Consider the following 14799-nt stretch of genomic DNA (forward strand, 5'->3'; position numbering starts at 1 on the left):
TTTAACATTTGAGGACTTTATCCCAAAAAATAAAAATATAGGGAAAAAAAACAAAAACACGCCAAATTGCATGGACCAAAAAACTATTTAAGTCATATTTATATTATTTTTCTTTTAGGCTTAAATGCACTTTTGGTCCCTGTAAGTTGGCGAGTTTTTGATTTTCGTCCTGTAAGTTATTTTTTTTAGTTTGAGTCCCTATATCTTACTTTTTGGTTGAGGTTTAGTCTCTAAAGCCAAAATCCGCAGGAAAATCTGCAGGTTTCCTGCGGATCTTCTTGCGAATTTTTATGCGGATTTTGATTTTAGGGACTAAAACGAACGCGAAAGTGAAATATAGGGACTCAAACAAAAAAATAACTTACAGGGACGAAAATAAAAAACTCGCTAACTTACAGGGACCAAAAGTGCATTTAAGCCTTTATTTTATCTTTGTTGTCGTAATTGGAAAGAATTAATAAAAAATAAAAATCGACTATTTTTTTTTTTAAGATAGCGATGGAGAGATGGCGAGGGCGTCCAAAGAAATCGGAGCCACCATCATCGAATCATTGTGACTAAGAGCATCTCCAATGGAGGTTGCTTAATGTACACTAGGATTCATAAGTTCCGGAACTTAACATTTTTATCATTGGAGTAGATACATGTGGCGTTCCCGTTGCTTAAATATTTGCATAAGTTACATCATGAAGCAATCCAAAAAGTAGATTGCTTAGCATTAAATAATATTAATCTTAATAATTGGTGGGGTCAAATATAAATTGATTGGACCATATATAAATTGCTTATTCAAATTACCATTGGAGTGAAATTGGTTTAAATTGCTTAGATGTTACTAAAATACAATGTGGCAATTGATCCCACAAAAATTAGCTCAAGCAACCAAAAATAAGTTCTCCTATTGGAGATGCTCTAAAGGGGAAGTTTGAATAAAAATCTAGAATCAATGAAGATAATTACTACACAACCTGAAAATTATGTGGAGATTCCTACTGAATTTGAAGAGGATGAAGCGACAAAGAATACTGAAACCCTATATGTGGAGAAGAAGGAAGATAACCGGGGTCAAAGGAAACTATGGACTGATATTCTGAGCAGCAATAGGAACCCAGAGAAAGGCATTGCTATAGAATTCATAGCACCTAAACTGGTTAATGGTGGAATTGAAATTGAAGATGAGGATATCGAATTGGAGTTGAAGTCCTGGGAATCGTCTTTGATCCTGTATGTTTTGGGAGGTGACCTGAGCGTGAATGCGGTGAAGCTGTTCATGATGAAAATATGGAATTTTGTACAACTACCAGATATGTTCTATCATGAAGAAGGGTACTTCATTCTCAAATTCAGATCTTATATAGACAAAGAAGTAGTGCTGATGAAGGGGCCTTACACTATCAAGAATATGCCAGTGCTAATAAGAGAGTGGACACCTTGGATTAACTTATAACAAGACATGCTACGTATGTTGCCAATTTGGATCAAATTTCCCAAACTACCTTTGCATTTATGGGGTGCAAAGAGTCTGAGCGAAATAGGGAGCGTTATTGGTACACCGATGGTCACTAATGAGTGTACGACAAACAAGCTAAGGGTCTCATATGCTAGAATATTGGTGGAGGTCGATATCACACATGAATTGCCCAAGGAAGTCACCATAAAAGACAGGGAAGGAACTTTGAAACAACCTATAGAATATGAGTGGAAGCCACTTTTCTATGAAATATGTCAAAAAGCAGGGCATAAATGTGAGGCTAAAGTGCAGAAGAAATAGAGACCTAAAGTTCAACTGATTGAGAAAGTGATTACCAAACCTATTGAGACTATAGTCCATGTGGCTAGCATAAGTAACCTTGGAAAGGCTGAGGAAGATGATTGGCAAAAAGCTAGCATGATAGCCAGAGAAAAAGGTAAAAACCTTCAACTTGATAAACCTTCAGCATCAATACACATTGAAAATTTCTTTGAGGCATTAGGGATTTTGAATGATCCTCTAGTGCCCTTAGATAGTAGCCAATGATTGCTGCTTGGAATATTAGGGGGTTAAATAAAATGGTTAAGTTAAAGGAGATTAGCTCTCATCTCCATAAGCTTCATTATGAGATTATTATGTTACTTGAAACTGGAGTTAAGAGCTAAGGCTGCTCATGTTAGAGACAAACTAAATTTGAAGTTTGGATAATTATAGGAATCATGAAAATGGCAGAATTTGGGTTTATTGGGATGATAACAAAATTGATATTAAACTTATTAAGAGTACTAGCCAAATGGTACATTGCGGAGTTTATGAGTTAGATGGGACCTTTAGAAACTGGATGACAGTTGTATATGCCTTAAATAAATTTGATCAAAGAAGGATTTTGTGGAAAGATATTGGGAATATTCATAGAAATCAACACAGCCCCTGGTTCCTTATGGGTGTTTTTAACAATGTAGTCAATTCACATGACATAATTGGTGGGAAATTAGTCACTGAAGCAGAATATGTGGATATTACCAACATGATGATGAGTACAGGTTTGTTGGAGAAGGATAACATAAGAGATTATGACACCTGGTCCAATAAACATACTAAGGGGATCATCTAATCTAGAATTGACATAGTTCTAGGCAATGTAGATTGGCTTCAAAGTAACATGGACACTACCCTGCATGTCCTTGCTCCCAGTGTATCGTATCATGCCATGCTTTGTTTATCAGGGATGGATAGTAAGAATCATTAAAAGGCTAATTTCAAATTTATAAATAGTGTGGTAAACTCTACAAGTTGGAATAATCCTATGGCTGGGAGACCAATGGTTGTTTTATGGAAAAAGCTAAAAAGATTACAACCTGTTATAAAGGATAGGAGTAAGCACATATCTAACACGCATGTTAATATAGCTAAAGCCATAACAAATCTTCAACAAGCCCAAGAAGGGCTACTAAATGACACCAAAGGCATTCCAAACAAATTATCAAATGGATAATGCTAACTATTTCTATTTTCTTTTACAGGTTCAATATTAATGGAACTTACACTGATGTCATGGTTGTTGGAAGAGGCATTAGACAAGGGGGTCCATTATCCCCTCTCCTATTTGTCATCATTATGGAATACCTCAACAAATCCCTCCATAAAATGTAGGAAAATCCAAACTTCAACCATCATGCAAAGTGTGAAAGGATGAAAATCACTAACTTGACTTTTGCTGATGATCTCTTATTGTTTGTTAGGGGTGACTTTATTTCTATTGACATGATGCAGAAGACTCTCAATAGATTTCTTAACTCAACTGGGCTTAAGGTAAATCCAACCAAAAGTAAAATTTACTTTGGAGGTGTGAGTGAAAGTGCCAAGAAGGATATTATTAGCTTGACATCTTACAAGGAAGGTACCCTACAATTTAGATACGTGGGGGTCCCCTTAATAAGTAAGAAGTTGTCAATTATTCACTACATTCCTCTAGTGGAAAAAATAATCGGGAGAATCACACATTGGAGCTCTCGACTGTTGAGTTATGCAGACAGGGTTCAACTTATCAAAAATGTGGTGTGTGCCATCACCAATTATTGGCTACAAGGTTTCTTACTTCCTAAGGTGGTTATCCATAAAATAGAGGCTTTATGCAGGACGTTTCTCTGGATTAAAAGTGACTCAATCAGTAGAAAGAGTCACGTGGCATGGAAGAAGATTTGTAAACCAAGATCTCAAGGGGTCTTAATATGATGTCTCTAGAACTATGGAATCAAGTCTTTATGCTTAAGTTGCTTTGGAATTTATGTGCTAAATTTGACAACCTATGGGTGAGGTGGATTCACTCATACTACATGCGAAAGGATGAGATTATGGAAGTTACTGTCAAGCAAAATTATTCTTAGATCATAAAATTCATCTTAAAACAAAGGGAATCTGTTGGGAGGATCATAAGTTTATGGGATCATATGCGTGTTATGGGAAAATTTAATGTGAAGAAGGTGTACTTAGCTATGGATAAAGATGAATCTAAAGTGATGTGGCGCTACCTATTCTACCATAACAAAGCTCGACTAAGAGCCCGGCTGTTTCTGTGGTTAGTTTGTAATGGGAAAATAGCCACAAAAGTGTGTATGCATAGGTTTGGTCTGCTAGACAATGTTAAATGTTGTTTCTGTCCAGAAGATGAAACCCTTTAACATCTATTCTTTGGTTGTGTTGAATTGAGAAACTTGTGGTAACAAGTACACAAATGGATCCGCTGTCAGCATGTTCCTATGGAGTGGGATGATGAGTTCAACTGGATTCTTAGGCAATGTAAAGGAAAGGGCTGGAAGTCTGCTTTGCTGAATTGGGTCTCGTTGAAACATTATACGAGCTGTGGAAATATCGAAATGAAAACTGTTTTGGAATTACTGTTCATAGTAGGAAAATAGTGGATATCATCATAGATATAGTTATTAATAAAGGTTGGAATAGTCTTAAGCTTAGACCACATATAGCTAATTTGATGTTTCCTTAATTGTATATGCTTTGTCACTTTGTTTGGCTGGATCCTAGCGATCATCATGTATATAATGTATTTTGAATTAATGTAATTTGATTTGATTCAAAAAAGTTGGAAAAAATCAATAATTTTTTTTTCATTTTACACTTATTAGGTAGTTTAACAATATCAATTAAAATTTACCACTCTAATAAGAGGGTCAGCGATCCCTTCATAAAATTAAGTCAGAACATATTACCACGGATAATTAATTTCCCAACTTACAAAAATATATGAGGAGGAATAATAAATAATTCAATAACTAATATATTACATAAACAAAGGACACAAAAATTTTAACATAAAAACTTTCTCAATGTGAGAAGTAAAAACGACGGGCACAAGCCACTCATTCAAGCTACACTATGATTAAATTTGAAGATATAAAAAAAAAGTCTCAAAATATAGCACAATTCATGCTCACTCATTGGTCAAATAACAAAAAAAAAAAACAATCATGAAATAGAGAATCAAGAAAACAAAAAAAAAATAGATTTTCGTTGCTACTGTTCGAGCTTGATATTTCCCATCACAAATAACTTCTCACTTATCCAATTGTTCATATTGAAGTACTAGAACTCAGAGATTTTATTCTGCCACCCTCCACCTTGACCTGACACTCCCACAAGTATAGTATTTTTACCATAATATCCTTTGTAATTTTTTTACGTTTTTGAAATATTGTGTATTTTCAAATAAGTTTTACCATATTTTATTTTTTAAAATGATCAAATTTGAACTACCAGATATTTCAAATACATCAAGGAATTTTCAAAATCCTATGATTTTTTATCGAATATTTCAAACACGTTATCGATTTGTCAAAAAACGCAAGAGTTTTTTACCAGATTTTTCAAAAAGTCTGAGTTTTTACCGATTTTAAAAAAAAAACTGTGAGTTTTTACCGATTTTTCGAAAAAAACTATGAGTTTTTACTGGATTTAAATAAAAGTGTTTTTATCGAATATTTTAAAATATAGGCTTAAATGCACCTTTGGTCCCTGCAAGTTATCGAGTTTTTGATTTTCGTCCCTGTAAGTTTTTTTTGTTGGTATGAGTCCCTATATCTTACTTTTTGCCTGCGGTTTAGTCCCTAAAGCCAAAATCCACAGGAAAATCTGCAGGTTTTCTTGCGAATTTTCCTGCAAATTTTGATTTTAGGGACTAAAACAAACGCGAAAGTGAAATATAGGGACTCAGACCCAAAAAAAAACTTACAGGGACGAAAATAAAAAACTCGCTACTTACAGGGACCAAAGGTGCATTTAAGCCTAAAATATATTACCGAATTTTTAAAAAACTAGAGTTTTTCTCCGGATTTTTCAAAATACACTACCAGATTTTACAAAAAACTATGAGTTTTTAATCAAATTTTTCAAAAAAATTCGATAAAATTAAGTTTGATTTTTTTGCTTATCGAAAATGAACTATCGATGTTTTAAAAAAATTCGAAAAAATTCCATACTAGATTTTTAGAAGACACTATAAAATGTTTATGTTCATATCCGATTTTTCATTTGCACTACCAGATTTTCCATTCGCTATTTATTAGTAAGGGTATTTTGAAAATATGAAAATATGTGGGGGGTGTTAGGTCAAATTTTAGGGGTGGTAGGATAAAATCTCTAGAACTCACAAACCTGCTATTAAAATTTCAGCCCAATCCAACGGCGAACGAAGGCATAGTGCGACATATCTAAATATGCTGTTGATATTTGTGCGAAAATCCTTTGTTCTCTTCTCTCTCACTTTTCTCTTTTTGTTTCTTTTCAAAATCGAAAATCTTGGGCGATACTGAAAATTTGAATAACATACCGGAAATTCTTTAAAAATAGTAGGTAGAATACTAGAAATTTCACGTTCATACTAGAAATTGTTTGAAAAAATTTAGTGAAATTTCGAGAGAATTTCACGAAACTATGAAAAATTTCTAACGTACCAAAAATTTCAAATGATCTACCAAAAATTTTCGTCGTGATACTAAAAAAGAAGTATTTTTGAAATTAAGAAAATTTTGAGATATAATTTTGGAGTGGCATTTTAAGTCCTCCATCTAAAATGATACATTTGGGCTTAATAAGTTTGAACTTTTCTTCACAGCAGCCCAAAAATCCAACAATATAATTAATATCAAATACAAATTTAAACTTTTTAATATTTTATAAGAAAATGGGTGACGCACTGATAATGTAAAATAGTTTTACAATGTCAATCAATTACGACTATGAATCCAATTAAATTACTTTTTTATTTTAAAAAACTTTTAATGAAATGACAAATTAATAATTTTCTATTTGATGACATTATAAAACTATTTTATATTGTTTGTGCACATCCATTAAACTATATTTTATCATGTAACATTTATATATTCCATCAATCAATAGATTCATGCATCTGTCTCGGTATATAATAGTACTACTTTATAATAAAATTAATTTAAATTTAGTTTAAATTTTATTCAAAATATTTTAAAATACATAAACATAAAAATAATATCATATTAAATATTGGATGTTGAGTATCATGCTCAACAAAAATCTACGCTACTAGTGCGTTCCTTTCGTTTTATATTAAACACAAAAAAGTGACAATTTTGTTTTTACATATCTTAAGAATTTGTTAGCCAAACTCACATACATCACTCTTATGCAAGAATATATTGGATTAATATGCATACACAATATCTTGGTTTAATATATTGAATTAACGAAATTTTAGTATATTGAATTAACTAAATTTTAATAAATTTAACATATGTTTGAATTGACTTCTATAAGCCCAAAATTACTTCTAATCTATTTTTTCAAAATCAATTCTTCTCCTCCAAAATCAATTCTAGCAGAAGTTACAATCACTAGCTTTTGAGTTTACTAAAATCGATTCTACATTTATTATATATTATATTACAACTCTTTTAAACTTTCCTTTTTTACCCTCTTTAATTTTCATCAATTACTTCTTTTCTTTTTTATTTGTATTAGAATTTATTATCATTTTGGTAATTATACAATTCAAAATCAATTTTGTTAAAACTATCCAAACAACATTAAATCAATTCTTTTAAACTCAATTCTGTTGAAATCAATTCTACTAAATTCAATTGTTTCAGAATCAATTCTATTCACCGCCAATCCAAACACACCCTTAGTGATTTTACTTATATACAAAATTTCACATTCAAAGTAGTTACATACTCTACTTTGAAGTTAGTTACATTTCATAACTATCATAACTAACTCCTAACTACTTTTCTATAACTAATTATTATTACTCTTTCTCAAGATTATGGTGGTTTAATTTGATGGAAGAACTTTGAATTTGTCTCAAAAGTCAATGAGGAGATTAGTTGGTAGTGTTTTGTAAGGATGTCATCAATTTGTGCTTGAGCTGTGAAATGTTGAATTTGTAACCTTTGTGCCGCAACTCTCTCACGAATAAAATGGATGTTCAACTCAATATGTTTTGTGCGAGCATGCAGGATTGGATTGTGAGACAGCATCACAGTGCTGAGGTTTTCACATAGAAGCATAGACGACAAGTAACTAATATGCAACTCATTCAAGAGAGACTTTATCCATAGTATTTCAGAGGTTGTGTGTGCTAAGGCCTTGTACTCAGCCTCCATGCTTATTCATGCTACAAGAGTTTGTTTCTTTGAACCCTATGCTACTATATTTGGTCGAATGTATACGCAAGATCCTGAGGTTAACCGTCTTCCATCTTTAATACAGGCCTCGAGATTTTTAAGGTCGGGCCAAAAAAGTTCAGTTGTAATATGGGCCTAGAAATTACTACCCGAGCCCGACTCTAAATGGGCTTCAGACTACTTGACCCTAAACACATTTTTTTTAATAAAAATATTAAAATAAAACATCCATAATATTTATTATAAATAAAATAAAAAAATTATATTATTTAAAACATAATACATCTTTAAATATTATATGAGTTAAAAGGTAGTGCACTGACAGTATAAAACTATTTTACACTGTCATCCAATAGGGAGTCATGAATGTGCCATGTCATTAAAGTTTTTTCATGTCATTAAAGTTTTTTTTTAAATAAAAAAATGTTTTAATTGGATGCATGGTGGTGATTGGTTGACAGTGTAAAAATATTTTACACTGTCGGTGCATGCAGGGGCGGATCTAGACAATATATATTGATGTGGCTAAATATAAAAGAAATTTTGAATTAAATTATATCAAAAATAATAAATAATATTGTTTAAAAAATATGTTTATAATGAACATCGTCTCATAAATATGAGAGATTAAGATATATGATGACAGTGTTTTAAAAACTAGTCTTGACTGAACATAACAATTAGGAATTGAAAGGGTCATCAGTCTGATTTGATTGCTCGATCGGATAAACTATTAAACTAGTGAGAGTCGGTTAGAACCGACCAAGTTAATAAAAATGGATGAACCGACGATTTTAAAAAATCGACGGATTAAATACTTTTTTTCAGATAAAATGACGTTGTTTTGATAATTTTTTTAAAGATTAAAACTAATATGTAAGTACAATTTGTTTATAATTTTTTAGTACAACTTTTTCTTTTTAAAATTATATCTATTAGACACTTCATTTTTTTATTTTTCATACTTTTTTCAAAATTTATTTTGATTTTGTGTTTTGTATTATTTTGTTGTATGTGATGTATGTTTAAAATTTAAATTTAAATAATTATTATAAAATAAATTATTTATTTTGAGACAATTTTATTTTATAAATGAATCACTAATGATAAATAGGATGAACATATATTTAATGATGGACAAAAAAAATTAGTCAATAAGCAATCTCCATCACTAATTTTGAAAATAGTAAATTTTAAATAAAACAAAATAACAAAATATTTCCACAATATAGTCACTAATTAAATGTGAAGAACATATACAGGAGTAATTACCATTGCCAAGTAAAAATATATTATAATTTTGGTGTGGCTATAGCCACAGTAAGTCCAAACGTGGGTCCGCCCATGGGTGCATGATCCCTTTTCTCATATTATATTATCTTTTATAAATACTATAATGTGTTTTTTTAGAGAAATTATAACTTTTATTCCACCAAAAACATTACAAGCAAAAGTGATTCGTATATCCAGCTATCTAATAGGCAACACTAAACATTGAAAATAAAGCCTAGGCTTAGACATCATGAGGTGGGCAAGGTAATGTCTGATTTTGGGCTTATTCCAAGCCCTACAAATCACATTGTCAATTATTTTTGCACCATATGCATTACTATCTATGTTTCTCCCAAAAGCTAGACAGTTGCAACAGTTCCATATTTCATAGATTGATTCAGCTAATGCACATTTTAGAAGATGAGCTTTCTTGCTTTTGCCTTAGCACTTGTTGGATAACCAAATAATCTCATTATGCCAACCTTCAGAATTGTGTGTCAACTGCAGCCAAGACAAGACTTCCTGCCATATATGCCTCGGACCATTACATTGAAAAAACAAATGGTGTATACTCTCTTGATTTTTGAAATTCTGGTGTAACAGACCCAAATGTCTTGAAAGATGTGGAGACATTTGGTCTATCAAGAAACATTAGCAAGGTATATACATAGATTTATGCCAAACTGAAATATAAACGACACATTTACACATAGTTTTAAAAACCGGACCGGACCGGCCGGTCGGACCGGTCGAACCGGGAACCGGTCAGGTAACCGGTCTGGTTCAATAGTTGAATCGGAAATGTCATTGAACCGGTGCGAACCGGTCAAAAACGGTGTAAACCGAGAAAACCGGAAAAACCGGCGGTTTTTCTGAACCGACGATTTAAATGCATTTTTTTATTTTTCTGTTTTTTTTAATTTTAAAAAATTAAAACGACGTCATTTTAATTATTTTAATGAAAAATTAAATAAAAAATAAAATAAAAATAAAAAATAAAATAAAAATTTTAAAAAAATATTACATGTACCGATGTACGGTTGGTTTTGTTATCGATGATTTTGCTATTAAAGAAGGAGATCCCAACATTGAAATAATTTTTCCTTTCTTGAAATTAAATTTAGTAGACAATGAAATTATTTTGTTATAAATTATTCAATTATATTATATTGCGATTAAACCTTGTTTGCAATTAAACATTGTAATTTTGTACTATTTTATTATGTGTGATACCTATGTTTAAAATTTGAATTTAAATATGAACTTGTGATATTATATTTTTGAAAAAATTTAAGTGCTAGTTATATTTGTAGAGACTGAATCATCCCGTTCGACAGGTTTTATACCTATATAATTTTTGTTATAACGACCGGTCTATTCAACCGAGCTATCTGGTTTAACCCGGTTTAGTCATGCGGTTCGACCAGTGATCCAGTGGTTCGACCAATAAACCAGTGACCCAGTATCTTCACCGGTTTGATGTCCGATCCGGTTTTTAAAACACTGCATTTACAGACCGCCTTCAGGACCCTTCAATACATTAAGAATGCACTAGCTCTAGGCCTTTTCTTCAACAACAATTCTAACTTAACACTGACTGGCTTCTCTAACTCTGATTGAGGGGCTTGTCCCACTACTCGCCGCTCAACAACATAATTCTGCTTCTTCCTAGGAACATCTCTTGTGTCATGGAAATGTAAGAAACAATAAATCGTCTCTCGTTCATCCTCCAAAGCTGAATACTGAGCCCTTGCCAAAACTACTTGTGACTACAAGAAAAAAATAATTTTACGACATATGAGTTGCGACAGTTCCCATAAAACCGTCTTTATTTCTGGACTGCGACAGTTGTCACGACAGTTAGAGCCAACTGTCGCCGATTTTTAAGCATATTGAATAACATAATTGCGACAGTTGCCAAAGAACCGTCCTCTTTACACACTCGCGACCGTTATGATATACTGTCGCAACTACTTTGACCAATCATTTATAATGGTTACTTTTTTTTATTCTTTTATTTTTCTTACTTTTTTTCTTTCATTATTTTTCCATCTTTTCGCTGTATAAATTAATTATTATAATAGTAATTAATTAATTATTAATTATAATAATAGTATTACAATATTAATAACTAATTATTAAATATAATAATATTACAAATATCACTTTCATATCCCACGACGGTTGCAAGAACCGACCTCACTCAAGTCTCACGACCGTTCTCCACCTGCCGCTAAGTTCTTTCAATTCACGCAGCTAAGAGCATCTTCAATGGTAGTATTTTTCAATGAGTTCTCCAACTAGACATCAATATAATAATTAAATATTGAATCAATTTGCCATGTCATAGTAGAGTTGCATTGCAATGCAACTATTAAAAAATTGTGGTACCCAATCAAATTACTTTATGAGGTAAAGTTGTGGGACCCATTTGAATTACACCAATAAAATAAATATTAAATAAATTATTTTGAGATGATATGGCTGGTGGAACCCATAAAAACTCAAAAATGGGTTGCACCATTGGAGATGGCCTAAGATTCTCAAATTCTACAACAATTTCATTTTCTTTTCAGAATCATAAACCCCTTTGTACAGGATGATGACTGCGTGTTAGATCTGAGAGCTCCGATCGAAAGCATCAAACATCCTCTGCGATCTTCGTACTAGCCTCCTTTGATTACTACGCCAAAGGGAAGATCTCTCTTTAAAGTCGCACAAATCAGGTTGGTGTTGTTGTTGGCATTGATATTGATTCTATTCCCCCTTCTTCTCCTATCTCTCTCGTCCCGCGTCACACAAATCAGCAGCAATGTCTGGAGAGTCCGCCACCGCTATTCACAAGGTTAGATTAAGATTCAAACTCTATCATTCACTATCATCATCTCCATGATGTTTATCTTATTCGATTTAGGGTTCAAAAGTTCTAACCTAGTTCCTAATATCTTAATCAAAGCACCACTCACTCTGCTATTAAACATGATCTGTTCTTTTTTCTATGATTCAGTTCAGAAGGAAAAACCCTTATTGTGTTAGCTATGATTTTATCTTACTGTAATTTTGATGGAAGAAAATTAGTGTTATAGGAAAGATGAAGGTATGCATCTAGAAAGTGATGCAGATGAGCTGCTCTTGCTTTATATTGCTTTCACCCAAGTTATTAAACTTTATTACATTGTTATCAAAGATTCTGAAGATGAAGGTAACCACTTCCTCATTCACATTATAAAACTAAGCTACATTATTAATTATGAAATCTCAATTGTTCTTGAATTGGTGTCATCGGAGTTGTATCTTAAGATGTAAAAGATTACACGGATTAGATCGACTTGTGCGTCTCGAGTGAACCCCCATAATGATGCTTCAATGATATTTTCTCTAGAACACTTGTTTTTTTGTGTGAGATGAACATGTTATAAAGTGACATGACTTTGCAACCTCTTTTCTTAGTAATGATGGTGGAATTTTTCAATCCATTGTCCTTATATGTTTTGCATTTTGATTTTGGTTGCTTATTATTTCCAATGTTGTGTCAGGATCATGCATACTATGTGCCTAAAGAAGATGAATCTCATTGCATTTTAGGTTCAATCAAAAAACAAAGATGGTGATATGTATGTGCCAAGCAGTTGACAACTGAGGGTGCTTAAAATGGTTCGGAGTTTACTATTGTAAGGCCATTTTATTGGATTTGACCTAGAATGGACTTCGTTCCCGACATCAACTGTCCAAGTGAGGGTGTTCCCCGTGTTCTTGCATGCTTCCCCAATGTTGGTTACATTTCACTTTTGGTTTTCTTTTATTTTTAGATATCTTAGCTAAAGAAGATTTGAATAGTTGTTAAAATATTTTGTCTATTCCTTTTATGCAGAATATTATGTAGCGAATCCCAAATAACCTTTGTTTACATCAAAGATGCTATTGAAGTTGTCCTATTTATGATTGTAGGTTATGTGATATTGTCTTCCTCTAATACTTATATTGTTGTCGGTTCGTATGCTGAATATTTTGTGACTTGTTTGTTGACAGAAAAACCTTGCTAGAACCAAAGGCCACATCTTCAATGTATGTAACCCAAACAACGAGGTTATAGTTAGGCAGCTTGCTGAAATGTTAAAATGATTATTATTATCATTTGGTTTTAACGTTAGAATTTAACCTTGTTAGGATTCAAAACTATTGATGTTCTATTCCATTTTACGGGGAAGGATATGATGACAATGACAAGGAAATTCTTGACATGATCATAATCAAAAAGCTGATAGGTAAGTTTAGGTTTTCGTTTCAGTTTCATCTTTCATTTGTTCATCCTATTTTCTCTTCAAAATTTCAAGTTAACTTACCTGTGAATTGTTACGCATCCATTTTACAAAAATGACTTAAACATTTGTAAACCCAATAAAATAATCCTATTGAGTAAAAGTCTTGGATAGTAGTGACAATAAGCAAATAGTTTCATTAATATGGTAAGAAACAAAGGATAAGTACAAGGTATGCAAAAGCTAAAAAAAATACAAATCTAGATCCAAAATATATAGATACATAAAAGTATAACAAACTATTTTCAATTCACAAAACCAGGTATTCTAAAAAGTGGATGAGTTATTAATATTCTATTATGGGTTATTTATACTCTGTTATAGGTTTAGTTATTTGTTTTTTTACTGATAGCTATCAATGAACTATGTGTGTAATAATTAGTACCAGAAGTAGTGCAGTAGATGCTAATGTTCTATGTTAATTTAGTGTGCTAATGTTCTGTCATAATTGGGTAAAGGTTTTGGAAACCATTGAAAGACCATTCTAGTAGTTAAAACTCCTAGAACAAAACATTCATAATTTTGCTATCAATTTTTTGAAATCCCTGTTTGTTATGTGAGTGTCTTATGTCCCCAATTTCATTAATATGTCTTCAATCACATGGTTCTGTGTGGTTTGGGCATGGATGGAAAACACATTTTGAACATATGTAGTGGCTATGGCTTATTAGTTTAATTGTATTATTAACTTGATATAGTATCTGTTCATGGTTTTTTGTCTACAATTTTGAGTAGGTACTGGCTTTCGGTGTAAAGGATCATACTTGTTTGGCTACTTCAGCATATACATAAAAATGGTCCCTGGTGATTAAGTTGCCACAATCATCACTTTTTATGTATGAACCCACATTGTTTTATATGATTTTATTTATTTATTTTGTTTAAGCCAATTTTATAATGAGATAAATCATTTTGCTTATGTGTTTGTAAAATTATATAAAATAATGCGGTTATCTTCCCAAAATGACGAGCATTATGAAATATACTTTGAGTTTTTATTGGCTGGACTGATTTTTTTTAATTTTTATTGCCTTTTTTTTATAATAATGCTAAAAATTGA

General features: G+C 31.9%; 1 long non-coding RNA gene across 3 annotated transcripts; it reads left to right on the top strand.

Annotated features, from left to right (window-relative positions):
• The first annotated feature begins 11960 nt into the window (after positions 1-11960).
• LOC131607424 (uncharacterized) lies at positions 11961-14799 on the top strand. Of its 3 annotated transcripts, XR_009285300.1 has the most exons (6): positions 11961-12265; positions 12957-13190; positions 13292-13364; positions 13450-13485; positions 13588-13685; positions 14475-14799. It is a non-coding gene; the product is annotated as an uncharacterized LOC131607424 (long non-coding RNA). The 3 variants fall into 3 exon arrangements; XR_009285301.1 differs by having other exon boundaries at positions 13450-13506; positions 13588-14799; XR_009285299.1 differs by having other exon boundaries at positions 13588-14799.

This window comes from Vicia villosa, linkage group LG5 (assembly GCF_029867415.1).
Source record: "Vicia villosa cultivar HV-30 ecotype Madison, WI linkage group LG5, Vvil1.0, whole genome shotgun sequence".
NCBI lineage: Eukaryota > Viridiplantae > Streptophyta > Magnoliopsida > Fabales > Fabaceae > Vicia > Vicia villosa.